This window comes from Oryzias latipes, chromosome 5 (assembly GCF_053564925.1).
Source record: "Oryzias latipes strain Hd-rR chromosome 5, Olatipes_Hd-rR_3.1".
Taxonomy (NCBI): Eukaryota; Metazoa; Chordata; class Actinopteri; order Beloniformes; family Adrianichthyidae; genus Oryzias; species Oryzias latipes.
In genome coordinates, this window is record NC_136241.1 from 20,132,715 (window position 1) to 20,148,807 (window position 16,093).

General features: G+C 39.0%; 1 protein-coding gene and 2 long non-coding RNA genes across 4 annotated transcripts in view; 2 read left to right on the top strand and 1 right to left on the bottom strand.

Moving 5' to 3' along the window:
• dnai1.2 (dynein, axonemal, intermediate chain 1, paralog 2) overlaps window positions 1–16,093 on the top strand; it is a 395,863-nt gene that overhangs the window by 40,896 nt on the left and 338,874 nt on the right. The window lies entirely within an intron of this gene.
• Window positions 2,516–5,951, top strand: LOC111947453 (uncharacterized). 2 transcript variants are annotated; one of them, XR_013656190.1, is made up of 5 exons: window positions 2,516–2,706; window positions 3,390–3,492; window positions 3,847–4,585; window positions 5,091–5,309; window positions 5,561–5,951. It is a non-coding gene; the product is annotated as an uncharacterized LOC111947453 (long non-coding RNA). The 2 variants fall into 2 exon arrangements; XR_013656191.1 differs by having other exon boundaries at window positions 3,850–4,585.
• LOC105358713 (uncharacterized) lies at window positions 6,426–7,965 on the bottom strand. Its single transcript, XR_002873291.2, has 3 exons — window positions 7,775–7,965; window positions 6,989–7,091; window positions 6,426–6,634 (listed from the first exon to the last, which is right to left on the bottom strand). It is a non-coding gene; the product is annotated as an uncharacterized LOC105358713 (long non-coding RNA).

Here is a 16,093-nt window from a genome sequence, read left to right on the forward strand (position 1 = left end):
TCCCTGCTTCCTATTCAAAGACAACGGGGACGAATTCAGACCACAGTTACAGCTGAGGACACAGGGCTTCACTCTGTTCATAAAGTTATGGGTTTATCATTCTGTATCATTTCATTTATTTTGAGAAAGTTATCATTACTCTATTGGTGATTACCATGCTTAGCTTATCATGTTTTGTATTGATTCTAAACATAATGGATTACTTAAATCAAATTACTAAAAGCTAGTATAGGCTATAGCTTTGTTTGATCAAGTTCAATAAAGAACCTGATAATTAAACTTTTTACATGAACTATGTATTCACTGGTAAATGTGAACATGTTAAATTTAGAACATGTGTGCCTCCAATACTCTGCCAACATTTTTCATCAAATTTCCTATTGCTGTGAACAACAGCACATTTGTTTAATCTGATTGAAACTTTAGGTGAAACTAATCTTCCTTTGTGAACCCTGTGAACACACAGTCAGTCTTTAACTACGTTCACACATACTGCCCTGAAAAAAAAATTTAGATAGTTATACGTAAGCGCAAGAATTTGGAAGCCCAAAAGGCTCATTCAGGCATATTTACATAGACTTTTTATTGGGAATGTTCGCTTGAACATGCAGGGGCCGGTGTGAACATACTGTAACTTTTCTCAAAGAAATATAAAGACAGTTGTTTTTTCTCTTGCTCTAGTAAGAATCAACAACTGTTCTGAACCAATTCCCTAAACACAAAAAATACAATTTTCACTCCAGGACTGATGTAGTTGTATGGTTTATTTGTACTAATAATGTTTTCAATATAAAACAAAAACAACAAATGTCTTCTTCAACCACTGATAGTCTATAGTTAGCTAGCCTGAGGTCAAATAAAGTTTCAGCTAAAAATATTTTGTGTGTGTGATCAAATAATTAAAATGACAAGGTTGCCAGACTGCTGGTTTCACCAGCTGAGCTCCAGCAAGTCAGACAAAGTCATTATTTTGCTTCATTTCCAGATCAAGCTCAGGTCTCACCGATAAACTTTCAAAAGCTTTGTTTCTGTGGCTGATGGCTTCACAAAAGCTACCATGATGACTCACATCTTACAACAGCGGTGACTGAAATGACCCCAACAATTTTGGATTCTTACATAATTTTCACATTGTGAATCCTGACAAAAATTCCAGTTTGGAAAACAGCTCATCTATCGTCCGTCTACCAGCTAATGTTTTAGCCTGATTGCCACATGGATCGGTTGCCTGTGCCTATCTCAGTAACAATGCATGGATGCACAATGCACACGGAGTGTTAAAAGATCAGGTTTATCTATTTTGAATAGTTCTACATGATAACAATGTTTCCATGTTGGAGGTCATGAGATCATCCCAGAGAGTCTCTGCTTCAGGTCCTGCAGTCAAACTACGTCTTAAAATTACGTGTAAATCAGACCGCCCAGGCACCGCAAGAGTGAGTGTGTGAGCGCAAGTTAAGGGTCTGTTGCCCAGTTCCCCGGAGAAGTAATAGTAAAAAAGGTTTCCTCCAAACTAATATAGAGACTGGTTCTTTTAACCCGCTCTGGGAGGCGTCCGAACGGGGAAGTGAACCCCAAATCAAACCCTGGATCTCCGCTGTGTTTTCCGACCACAGTCAGAAACGTCATCGCAGGAAAGGTTCAACATTTTCCCCGAGAAAATAAAATCAGAGGACCTGATTTATAATCATTGTCTCAATGAAAATAGAAAAATATCATAAGGTTCAGGAGGCCCGAGCAGGCTTGTTCCGCTTTGCGCAGCTGCCTGGTCTGATTCTGTCGGTCCGCCAGCTCGCTTCCTGCGAGCCGACATAAGGCACGATGTGAGCTCTGAGTCAACGGCGTGAGAATGAGGAGTGTTTCAACGGGGGACTTCAAGATGTGGACGACCGGAGCTCCTCTGTGGTTTGGTCCACACAAACCCTCAAACTACAAAAACAGAGTCGTCGATGTTTGCTTCTTTTGCACCAGACAGATTGTTTGTCTCTATTTGATCCTCTAATATCAGCAAAGCCGTGTAGACATCGCTGTAAGATGTCATCTCTACGGTGGCCCAGAAGGGTCACAACACAACACATTAACTTTACACACAACACATTAACTTTACACACAACACATTAACTTTACACACAACACATTAAATGTACACACAACACATTAACTTTACACACAACACATTAACTCGCAACACAACACATTAACTCGCAACACAACACATTAACTCGCAACACAACACATTAACTCGCAACACAACACATTAACTCGCAACACAACACATTAACTCGCAACACAACACATTAACTCGCAACACAACACATTAACTCGCAACACAACACATTAACTCGCAACACAACACATTAACTCGCAACACAACACATTAACTCACAACACAACACATTAACTCACAACGGAAGTAAAGCTGCAGGGGAAGTGCTTTTATTCTGAAATTTCCACCGGAAGTTAAGCTGAAAAGGAAGTGCTTTTATTCTGAAATTTTCACCGGAAGTTAAGCTAAAATGGACGTGGTTTTATTCTGACACTTTCACCGGAAGTAAAGCTGCAATGGAAGTGCTTTTATTAGGAAATTTCCACCGGCCCTAGCAGCTAACTGCCTAGCAGAAAGTAACTTCACAGTCAGCCTCGGAGGGAGCACGTTTCATCCAAGAGAGAAGCTAGCAGCGGTGAGGATTGTTAAACTCTTCAGAAGTAAGTAAAACAATCATTTATTATTACGATAATGTATTAACTACTGATATGGGCTATTAGAAATGTTTTTAACTGTGAGTTGTTCTTAAAGAGATTTTGCACATTCGAGGTTTGTAGTCTTATCACCGTGGACCCCGCGATGGCTGCCGCAGCCTGAGACTCTACGCAGTTACATGTGCATATCTTTGATCAGATCAAAGGGAAAAATAACCTTATCAGATAACAAACGTGTACACACGGCACACTTTCGGTCTAAATAAATCATTTTGATACGCGCTGAACTTTCTAAAATACCGTAAACGACCTCTAAGAAATTCAGTTCCATCACGAATGTAATTAAACAAAGAAAGCTACGGCAAAGAGCGAGATAGTCTTCTAAATGTGGTTTGATTATTGTTATGAATATTATTAAGGTCCTTTTTGCTCATACATTTCTTAATCTATCGATGCGACCAGTGCTTTATTCTTGGGAGAAGGAAACGTGCCAACAACATAGCCGTGGTTGCCGTCAATGATGCGGTCAAGTGTGCGTGTGTGTGTGGGTGGGTGGGTGGGTGTGTGTGTGTGGTGGTGGGGGGGGGGGGGTGCGTGCGTGCGCGCGTGTTCTCAAGTTTCCTTAGTGAAATCCAAAAATTGCAACCAAAATATAATCACCTATTCTGCTCCGTTTCTGTTTTTATCAGATAATGTTTTGTCCATATTGTGGGATAAACCTTGAGAGGGTGCTCTCCTACTGCGGCTCTTGTGGCAGAAATATCCAGTGTTTAACAAGTCTTCAATCCGAAGGTATACTTAAGTAATTATATAAAGTATTGTATTTTTTTGTGTTGTGTTCTAAATTTTTCTTTAATAAAAAGTATTAGGACAACCAAAACATTTACTTTTTAACATAATACAATCCTGAACAATAAAACCTCACACACATATACATATATACATACATATATATTTAAATGGAGGCATCCTCAAAATATAGTGTAACATTTTTATGGTTAAGAACAAGTGAGGGGTATCCTAAAACATATTAATCAAAATAATTGTGAAATTTTCAGTTTTGTACTTCATTAGTCATTGCTTAAATAACCATATGTGTAAATAATGTATGTACTTTTTTCTAACAACTTTTATTTTTTAATCCAGCAGGTCCTGAAGAAACTACCATGGATGAACTCATCTACAAATATTTCACAGATGGTCATACCTCTGATATAATAGTGGATTTACTAGCAACCAAACACAACATTTCAACTAGCCTCAGCACAGTAAAAAGAAGATTAAGAGAAGCAGACTTAACCAAGAGGACTAACTATACTCCAATTATTGCGGTTCAGGCAGCTATTTCAGAGGAGCTTCAGGGACCTGGGAAGCTTTTAGGTTACCGAGCAATGTGGCAGATTCTCAAACAAAAGTACTCATTTACAGTAAGAAGAAGTGATGTGATGAAGCTTATGAGAGAACTTGACCCATCTGGAATAGAGGCTAGATCTAGGAGAAGATTTGCAAGAAGAGCATACCATTCAATGGGACCAAACGAAGTCTGGCATGTCGATGGCTATGACAAACTGAAACCATTTGGAATCGCCATAAGTGGCTGTATTGATGGCTTCTCTCGAAAAATTATGTGGCTCACGTGTGGAAAGTCAAACAATGATCCTAGTGTTATTGCTCATAATTATATCAAATGTGTAGCTGAATTTGGAGTTTTCCCAGCGCGCCTCCGCACAGACTGTGGGACAGAAAACGGACTGATGGCAGCTCTTCATTGTTCCTTAAGATCAGAGCAAACAGATGACTTCGCTGGAAGCAGAAGTCATATGTATGGCACTTCGACATCAAACCAGCGAATTGAAAGCTGGTGGTCATACTTTCGTCGACAAAGGTTTTTGTCTTGTTTAATTAAGTCATCATTTATACTACACCCATGCCCAAAAGTTTTGAGAATGAGAGAACTGTTATGTGTTCACAAAGTCTGCTGCTTCGGGGGTTTTAGGAGTTTTGTCAGATACCTATCATCTAACAAAACACCTAAAAACCCTGAAGCAGCAGACTTTGTGAACACATAACATTTCTCTCATTCTAAATTATGGCCATGGGTGTACATAGTGTGATAATTGTGTTATACCTGGCATTTTTACTGTAAGGGATAATAGGGATGAAGGTAATGCTCAATTTGGATTTGCTAATTAAGTTTACTTCCAAACTTAAGACTATTTTTGTACCCAATAAAAAATATTTTAAACACATCAAAACTCATATATTGAGAATTTAACATGTGGAAGTTACTATGTATACATTGTGTCATCTTATTGGGATTTTTGTTGATTAAAATTTAAGATAGCAGAACTGCATAGCTGGAAAAAAAATGCTCCGATTTATATCAACAGGACACAATTTTGGATGGATCTGTTTGGAGATTTGAGGGAGAGCCATCTGTTCAGTGGGAGTCAGGAACACACAAGGTTGCTCCGACACTGCTTTCTGGGTGTGCTACAGAAAGACCTGGATGAATACAAGCACCAATGGAACACTCACATCATCCGTCCTGTTCGACTGTCTAAGTGCCCTTCTGGAAAACCAGATGTGATGTACTACTTACCACACAGGTCCGTATTGCAAACCATGTTTGTAATAACCACAGTTGTATTCTATTACAATGCAGTGCTTTAAGCATGCTTTGTTTGATTAAGTGAACAAGAGTCAGGTGTGCAGCATTTGGGAGGTGAGCGCTGTGATATGCAATCACAGCGCATTCAGCCTTTAGTACTCTGGAGACTGCTCCCGCTGGTGACCAGAGACAGAGCTTTGACTGCTGACACTTGATTAATTTGGGCATTTCTTGGATGTTTTTTTTTAGATTCAGTGGGATGAACTGTGGATTCACGGTATCCCCACAAACATTGAGCCAGCTTGAAAGACAAGTGCCAGGACCAGCAAGCTCAGCTGAGGATGACCTACAAGACCTAGAAGAACTGCAGCGGCAAAGTGGTCTGACACCACCGATTGAGTGGAAGTCAGCTGTAGATTACTACATCACCCTAAAAGGCATGGCTGAACTATAATCATCACTTGTGTAAAAAACAAACACAGTGGACGGTCAAAACATTTTATTTTCATCTATTACCCATTGGCACACAGAAACACTGGAACATTTTTAAATAGGAATAAAAAAATACAGAACAAAAAACACTTGTTTAATACTTTAAATCTTTGAAAAAGCAAAATAAATTTCCCCATCCTGAACAAAACCACTCTTGTCTTTCTTCTTTCGTTTGCTTTGCTATTTTTTTTAGACTTTTTCAGACTGTTTAAAAACATCCAAATCCAGGGGAATTCTTAATCCCAAAGTTCATATTTGTTTTAAACGTGTCATAGTCATTCAAGAGAGGCAGCTTCAAAGTGTTGGCACATGTATTCGCCATGGGAAACATTGAACTGCCAATAAATTCAAGGTGTGGCTTAGGATCCATGCCAGCAGGAGGGATGCATGGCACACCTGTGGCAAACATTAAGATTTCCTCCAGGGTCACAGAGCTGTCATCTTCTAAAAGTAGTAAACATAAACAAATTTATTGTAAAATGTGTTTTTTTTAAAAAAAAAAAGACAATTGGGATTATTTGAAATTTAATATTAACTAACCTTCACAGTCCAAAAGGTAGTCTGCCCAGAAACCTCTTGCTGTGTTCTCCAGAATGCGCATGTTGCTGCCGAGAGGACTGAGCTGGGGTTCAAAAAGCTCTTCCGTGTCCATAGCAGATAACCGGACATTTCAATGGCAGATAAGATAAGGTCTTAATCTTCTTTTTACTGTGCTGAGGCTAGTTGAAATGTTGTGTTTGGTTGCTAGTAAATCCACTATTATATCAGAGGTATGACCATCTGTGAAATATTTGTAGATGAGTTCATCCATGGTAGTTTCTTCAGGACCTGCTGGATTAAAAAATAAAAGTTGTTAGAAAAAAGTACATACATTATTTACACATATGGTTATTTAAGCAATGACTAATGAAGTACAAAACTGAAAATTTCACAATTATTTTGATTAATATGTTTTAGGATACCCCTCACTTGTTCTTAACCATAAAAATGTTACACTATATTTTGAGGATGCCTCCATTTAAATATATATGTATGTATATATGTATATGTGTGTGAGGTTTTATTGTTCAGGATTGTATTATGTTAAAAAGTAAATGTTTTGGTTGTCCTAATACTTTTTATTAAAGAAAAATTTAGAACACAACACAAAAAAATACAATACTTTATATAATTACTTAAGTATACCTTCGGATTGAAGACTTGTTAAACACTGGATATTTCTGCCACAAGAGCCGCAGTAGGAGAGCACCCTCTCAAGGTTTATCCCACAATATGGACAAAACATTATCTGATAAAAACAGAAACGGAGCAGAATGGGTGATTATATTTTGGTTGCAATTTTTGGATTTCACTAAGGAAACTTGAGAACACGCGCGCACGCACGCACCCCCCCCACCACCACCACACACACACACACCCACCCACCCACCCACACACACACGCACACTTGACCGCATCATTGACGGCAACCACGGCTATGTTGTTGGCACGTTTCCTTCTCCCAAGAATAAAGCACTGGTCGCATCGATAGATTAAGAAATGTATGAGCAAAAAGGACCTTAATAATATTCATAACAATAATCAAACCACATTTAGAAGACTATCTCGCTCTTTGCCGTAGCTTTCTTTGTTTAATTACATTCATGATGGAACTGAATTTCTTAGAGGTCGTTTACGGTATTTTAGAAAGTTCAGCGCGTATCAAAATGATTTATTTAGACCGAAAGTGTGCCGTGTGTACACGTTTGTTATCTGATAAGGTTATTTTTCCCTTTGATCTGATCAAAGATATGCACATGTAACTGCGTAGAGTCTCAGGCTGCGGCAGCCATCGCGGGGTCCACGGTGATAAGACTACAAACCTCGAATGTGCAAAATCTCTTTAAGAACAACTCACAGTTAAAAACATTTCTAATAGCCCATATCAGTAGTTAATACATTATCGTAATAATAAATGATTGTTTTACTTACTTCTGAAGAGTTTAACAATCCTCACCGCTGCTAGCTTCTCTCTTGGATGAAACGTGCTCCCTCCGAGGCTGACTGTGAAGTTACTTTCTGCTAGGCAGTTAGCTGCTAGGGCCGGTGGAAATTTCCTAATAAAAGCACTTCCATTGCAGCTTTACTTCCGGTGAAAGTGTCAGAATAAAACCACGTCCATTTTAGCTTAACTTCCGGTGAAAATTTCAGAATAAAAGCACTTCCTTTTCAGCTTAACTTCCGGTGGAAATTTCAGAATAAAAGCACTTCCCCTGCAGCTTTACTTCCGTTGTGAGTTAATGTGTTGTGTTGTGAGTTAATGTGTTGTGTTGTGAGTTAATGTGTTGTGTTGCGAGTTAATGTGTTGTGTTGCGAGTTAATGTGTTGTGTTGCGAGTTAATGTGTTGTGTTGCGAGTTAATGTGTTGTGTTGCGAGTTAATGTGTTGTGTTGCGAGTTAATGTGTTGTGTTGCGAGTTAATGTGTTGTGTTGCGAGTTAATGTGTTGTGTGTAAAGTTAATGTGTTGTGTGTAAAGTTAATGTGTTGTGTGTAAAGTTAATGTGTTGTGTGTAAAGTTAATGTGTTGTGTGTAAAGTTAATGTGTTGTGTTGTGACCCTTCTGGGCCACCGTACATCTCTCTGACTGGTACACCGCTAAGGGGGAATCGAGGAATATGAGTCGATTTCCATGGATGAGCCAATGAGCGTTTAGATCCCGCCCACTTTCACTGATTGACAGACAGACACATTCTCCTGAAAAAGCTCTTCATGAAATAAATCAGTCATTCTGAAAAACAGCAACATGAAATAAAAACAAAGCCATTTTGGAAAATATTGATTTTGAAATCCAAGGTTCTGAAAAAAGACGTAGAATTATGACAATATTCCACATGATTAAAATGCTGTTTTAAAATAATGAACAGGTTTTTAAAGCAAAATGAAATATATTGAATAATACAATGGCTTGTTTAAAATCTGTGTGCAGGTTTTTCACAATTTCATGATCTTTTTATATATTTATGAGAGATTTATTGGTTGATTGTGTATTTGCATGAGGTCATATTTATTTATTTAATTAATTAATTATTTATTTAATTATGAACAGTATAGGACTCCATACAAGACAATTAAAAAACAAAACAATAAAAAAAACTAAGGTGCTCCACTGACACAAATATTTTTGAAAGAGAACACCTTAAAAAAATTCATCTTAAAAATGACTTTTAAATAAAAACTCTACATGTCGCATACACAGCTTTGTTTAATAAAATACACCACTGCGTCAAATTTGTTTAAGAGTTAGTGAAGCTTGGTTAAATAACTAGTGAGCCCTGTCAAAATTGGCAACAAGGAGACTTCTAATACAATTTAGTTGAGGGGCATCATCTTCAGTAGTTTTATTTATTTATTTATTTATTTATTTATTTATTTATTTTTGCTTTAGAAGTAGGCTGAAATAGAGCTTAGCTGTAAGTGAATGATTTATCAGCTGCACACTGCATGACAGCCTTGCTTTTTCCCTAAAAAGGATAGCTCTTCTGTTTTGGTGCAGCATTAAAATGCACTTCATAAAAGCAGAAACCTTAAAGGACTCCAAGAAAAAAGCAGAAAGCTCTGGACTCTCCACTTTTCTGCAATAAAATCATCTCCTGCCTGAAGTCATTTCATAAAATGGCAGCGATAAAGAGATAGACTGTTCTTTATTGTTTTTAGATTGCGGGCACTTTGTGAACTCTTCTCGCCTGTGTCTAGAATAATGTAAATATTTCACAGCTATGTGCCTGCTAATACATAAAACAGATATATAAGTCCAATAAAGCTTCATAACTGTTTGTGCCTGGCTTCCCCTGAGGGGCCAAACACTTTAGCAGGAGGGAATATTTCCCTCTCAGCCGACAAAGGGGACACAGAGACACCCCTGATTAATGGCACACACCTGCTGGGCACAAAAAAGGCCTGCAGAAACATGACCGTCTTCGTGGAAAGTAACATAGTGAGCACCAGACTCTGAATGTTTTATCATGAAAAGTGATTTGGAGAAAATTTGAGACCCAGGGTTGCTATTATTTTTAAGCATGCACTGGCCTTAGTTGCAGACCAAACTGCTGAAAGACAAAAAAAATAAATTTCTTCTGTCAAAAATGTGTATGAAATGTGCAATATTGGACTGTAAAAGCATACTTGAAGCAAAAAAAAATTACATTTTATAATAACACAACTTGGCAACAATGTTCTTTTACGTGTATTTACTGCACAAGTTCTGATCAAATTCTCAGTAACAGTTGGGTGAAATATTCACCTCAGTCCTGATTCGGATTGCTTTCGTTTTATTCCTTATTAGAAAATAGAATGTACCAATTTTCATGCGTGTGGTTAGCGTATCAGGAAGTATTTATAAGAATCATGGAAGTTACAAGTCTGAGTCCTCCTGTGCCAGTCCCTAGCTTGGATACAATACAGGGTCGTGTCAGGAAGGGCATCCGGCGTGAAAATCTCTGCCAAACCACCTGTGCAAATCAGTGAAAGGTGATTGGCTGTGGCTGAAGGTATACAGGTTGGCACCAGTGTATGGCAGTGGGGCTGCCATCAGTGTGTGAATCTGTTTGCATGGGTGAATGGGACTGTGACTGTCAAGTGCTCCGGGCCTTAAAACAAAGTAGTAAAGCGCCATGCAAGTAAATGCCAAGTACACGCCAAAAAGACATAATAATTATAATTACAATTATAATAATAATGGATTAGATATATCTGCGTTTTTTCAGACACTCAAAGCGCTTACAATGTGTCCATTATTCATTCACTCCTCGTTCATACTTGGTGATGGTTAGCTACTGATGAAGCCACAGCTGCCCTGGGGCAGACTGACAGAAGCATGGCTGTCAGTGCGCGCCTTTGGCCACTCTGACCATCATCGGAACATTCATACGCATTCACACACCGGTGGAGCAACACTAGAGGCAGCTAGTGTCAGGTTTGTGTCTTGCCCAAAGACACAAAAATGATTTGCTGGGAGGAGTGGGGATCGAGCCGCCGATCCTCCGATCATTCGCCGACCTGCTCAACCGCCTGAGCCACTGCTGCCCCACCTGAAATATGAAATTGCTGCATAATATTATGTCAGTGTTTTGGGCCGCCTCATTACTTTAAGCCACTCACAAGCAAGTCAAACTGGCGTGCTTGCATAGTTTGGAAGTGATCCAGCTTGCACACCACAACTGACACTTAATAAAAAAAAAACACAAAGCAGAAAACTTTCTATTCGTCCTTTTATAATCAAATATCAAGTGCCTTCTTCCGTCATCACCAATAGACACATTTTCCCCACGACATCTGAGAAGAATAACTGATGTAGAGTTAGAACCCAGTGTGAAAGCTTTATCGGTTGTACGTTTTAAAAGATGTGCCATTCAAAGGTAGTGATCTACCAATTCACTTGTTCAATACCACTTATTACTTTTAGTGAAGGAGGTTGATAATCAATGTTTGTCAATCAGTATTCATTTGCAGTAAAAGAAAAAAATATTGGCAACAACATTTTTATAAACGCAAATTCCAACACTTAACTTTATTTAAATGCTACTAGTAGGTGTGAGGTGTAGACGACTGGAAATTTTCGTACAATTTCTGGAGATTTTAGGGTGTTTACATGTCTTCAACAATTGATGTTGGGCTTCTTTCTGTGGCTTTTCCCTGCTAAAAACCTGTGTGAGGACCCTACTTCTGACCCGCTTGCCTTTGCTCATGCAGCTTGGGTTGGTTCTAGCCTGTATGGTCTTTGTAACCAATCAGATGGCACAGTAGACAGAACAATTAGGGCCAATTAGGAGTGGCATTGCTGTATTTGAACCAAAACAATCACATTTTAATTTGACCTCTTAAAGGCTTATTGAATCGCTTAAATTAGGCTGATACAGATATGCCTGAAAATACCAAACGCCTTGCCGATTTATTAAATGTATTTAATGGATTTATTGGTCAACTTATGTTCATAAGTTAAAGGAATGTTTAAAATTTAAGGCAAATAATAGTAAAACTCCATTTGTTGTATGAAACATTAGTTACTGCAACTGTGACAACTGGAAAAGGTTTCATAAAAAGTGTTCACAATTTTTCAGGAATAGGCCCAAAAATGCAAAGGACAAATTTGATTAAAAGCTGGATATAAGCCTTGAAAGACCAAAACAACAGTACAGTTTGAATATTTTATTTACTACTCCAGAGCTACAAAGGACAAAACACTGCTGACACATTTCAGTTTGATGGTTTTTTTGTGGTACAAACAGTAAAAAAACAATACTAATGCAATGTTACTCTATTAAATCAATGTCTTTAAGTTAGAATATTCTTTCTTCCACCTACCACCATCATAATCTATAATGCAGTATACCTGGCAGCGTAACTCTAGTGGGGTAACAGTTTGGATTATTTTACTAATAATTTTCTTAAAAGGTAATGCAAGAAATCCACTGTGAGATTTGTTTTTATGACTAATACAAGGAAATAAAACACGCAGAGATATGTGGAAATGTACAGAAATGAGACCTGATACAGTTTATTTTCCAGGAATCCATTGTGACCCTGAAAATACCAGCACTGAAGCTGTGTGAAGGGAGAATGGAGGGAGGAGGCTTTAGTGAAGGACGGCTACAGCTGTGCTCTGCTCTTGCCTCTGAGACAGAACAAAAGGGGAAAAAATCATAATCTCATGCTGTCTGATGCAACCTTAAATGCTCTATTGCTTTGCCGATCACGTTGCTCTCCTATCATCTTTCCCTGGCGTCTCCAAGACAAATCTGGGCTTCTGCCATGCACACACAAGTAAACCGCTATGCACAGCAACAACAGCAGCTGTGCTGTGATGAATGACGCTCTCGTCCCGACGGGTCCCTGTCGATGCATGTTCAAGTGGATGGGATTGAATTTAACCATAGAAATGACAGGCCATTCTTTTTTAGGGCACGGGGCAGGCAACTTGAATGGTTTGTGGCGATGAGAGGCGCCGTGATTGATGCCCCTTGAGGAAGAGCCAGCGAGTCTGTGAAGAAAGACGAAGGAAAGCAACCCTTGTCATAAAAGTGAGCGTCTGGAGGATCCACGGTTTGAGGTACTTTTCATGAACCTAGCCACTCCTTATCCTGTTTACCACCTGATCCCTGTTTGAAGGAGCTTATACTTCTCGTCACCCCTCTAAAATGGCCCTATTTATCACCCCCTTACATTTCTGTCACTGGTGACCCACAATGATGTCGGATGAGGCACTTAAGTTAAGCCCTAGTGAGCTGCAGGAGGAGATGTTTCCTCTTTTGTCGGCCAGCCAAACACAATTGTTGTCTTCATTGTTAGATGATAGTTTAATTTGCTTGGGGGCAAAACACAATCCCCACAGTATAAGTTAATAATGTTGTTAAAATGCAAAAATAGCAATAATTTTTAAATGGATGGTTCAAAAGTTTTTTCAAACAAACAATTTCTTTAGAGTTCTTTTATAGCTAATAACAATAGGTGTTTGTTTGGTTTGAGGACTACAGTATTTCCTCTCTGCTCTTTTTAGATGATGGTGTCCTGTTGGTTTCATCAACCCAGGACCTCCAGCATGCATTGGGGAGGTTTGCAGCCGAGTGTGAAGTGGCTGGGATGAGGGTCAGCACGCTTTTTTGAGGTCATGGTTCTTGACCAGAGAAAGGTAGTTGGCCCTCTCTGGGTGATGCTCCTGCCCCAGGTGGAGGAGTTTAAGTGTCTTGGGGTCTTATTCACGAGGGAAGGAATCCGGATGTAAGATCGACAGGGAGATTGATGCGGACGCTGTGCCGGTCCATTGTAGTGAATAGACAGCTGAGTCAGATAACAAAGTTCTAAACTTACCGGTTGATCTGTGTTCAAGTTCTCACCTAATGACCGAAAGAACGAGGTCCTGAATACAAGCGGATGATGAGCTTCCTCCGTATGGTGGCTGGGCGCTCCTTTAGAGATAAGGTGAAGAGCTCAGTCACTGTGAGAGAGCTCGAAGTAGAGCCACTCCACATCAAGGGGAGCCTGTTGAGGTGGGTCAGGCATCTGGTTCAGATGCCTCTTGGATGCCTCCCAGCGGAGGTGCCCTTAGCATGTCTCATTCGGCGGAGGCCCCAGGGAAGACCCAGAACACGCTGGAGAGTCAGACTGCTGCCCCCGGGACTCGGTCATGGAAGAGTGAAAGAAGTTAAATGGATGGATTGTACTTGTTTTTATACAAATTGCAGTAGTTACACTACCGTTTTTCAAGATTTGAAAGCTTGTATGTATGATTCTAAATGTATTTTGGGTGTGGACATTTTCTACAAAGCTGATCTGAGCTGTATACCTGTTTGGTGGAAGCCCGTTTCACAGGATGTGACCTCACAAAACCTTGGCCTGGTAAAACAAATGCAGGGACAAAAAGGGTGTCACTCTTGAAAAGGAATCAGTTTGAAAGTGTTGTGTGACAGAACTAAGGGAAGGCGACCCTAACATCTCCTCCAAGTTCCTGCACCTGTGCAACAGAAAAGACAAGACACAGAAACTAAGATAATAAACTAGATATTACTCTTTTAACTGTGTCTTGCTCTCAATATTTGTTTTGAAATGAATTTTAGTTTGCAAACCAAAGAGCTTGCACCTTGTAAACAAACCCAAATGTTTGTGATGTCTGCTGCTTCAGCTTGCTGTTCCATCTTTATGTTTTTTTTTCCCCTTTAGACAATGTAACCTAAGTCCTTGGCAGCCATTTGGCTGCAAACCATCAGCTCCCACATTTGCACCACACTGTCATTCAACCCCAAACATGTTATACTCGTGGTGGATCCAAGTGGATGGAAGTATGAAAATGTTTCAGATTTTTTTTAGATTTTTTTTATTTTTTATTTCACTTATTTTTTATAATAAATAAGAACATTTCTATTACGACTGTTATACATACATGTATGAAATAGGGTTAGGGTTTGGCAGCAAAATCAGATGTTACCAATAGTTAGAATATTTATTGTTTAATAATTTATTTAAAGCTTAAGTTTTTTGTTTTTTTTTAAACTGGAAAACTCACAGCAGATTATTTTCTGAGTAAAATTCTTTTTACTTTTTTTTTTAATTACTGACCTCTTCGTGTTAACTTTTATTTCTGCTGGGCTGCTTTGGTGTCTCATAAAATCAAAATGAAAGTATTCAAGAGACTTTTCACTAAAAGTGTTGGATTTACTGTTTCTTTAGAATGGAATCCGTCTCTACATACATTTTAAATGTAGAACATTTCTGTTGGTTTACCTGCGGCCCTTTTTCTCCACCTCATCTTCTTTTTGTGTTTCATCATCTCTCTCAAGCTGCATTCACACCGAGCATGTGAAGCATGTTTAGCCCATGGTATTGACACTGGACTGTCGCTACCAGATACTAGCACATGTCCACCACCTGCAGTTTGAAGAATTTCGCAATTCTTTCACCAGGCTTTTTCTTCCAGGCAACACATTTATTTCCAGTATTTTTACTCCAGCTTTATCTAGCTTTACTTTTACTCAGTGTTTTTGTACAATAAATACATAAAGTGTGCATTGCTTGAGTTTAATTGTGAAATACAGTAAAGCAGTTGCTGTTTTTGTGTGAGCAAAGATGAATGTTGCTCTCTCCAGTCCACATGCTAGTTTGGCTCTTTTACTGTGAAAATCATTTACGCTCATTTACCACCACTGGTCAGTGCCCCTCAGCATCTGTGTAGACTTCCTGTGCAGGAATGGATTTGGCGGTACCTCAGCGGTTCTTCCTCTCAAACTGCCGTTCAGCGGATTGGCATAGCTGCTGGTTTCTGTCCTGCAGCTTCAGCACTAGTGGGCTTTGATGTTTATGATCCGTCTCATCAGTCTTCTGATCACCTAGTTTTGAAGAAAAAAAAAATTAGAAAAAGAACAGCCTTTTCATCTATTTAATGTGTTTACACAGTTACATTTATAATGATCACAACAAGGTGAATCTCTGCACAAAATTATTTTGTAATCACTTACTGGTCACGGAGGGAATTCTTCATCATGTTCTCCACAGTCACGGAGACAACTGTCTTACTAACCTATGGTGGAGCGCTGCGCCACGGTCTATGTGATGGACTGAAGCATCGTTCATTTTTAGACCAGACCTGAAGAACAATAATGGACAGAAATCACATTTATCCCACCAAAACATTTCTAAAATGACTATAAATACTCTGTGGAAGTGTTAAATGCTGCTTAGATGCGATGCCGTATTTACAACGGGCCGTTTTCTTGGTAACCTGCAGCTTGCCAAACCCAAATCATCTCAAATCTTTAAAAATT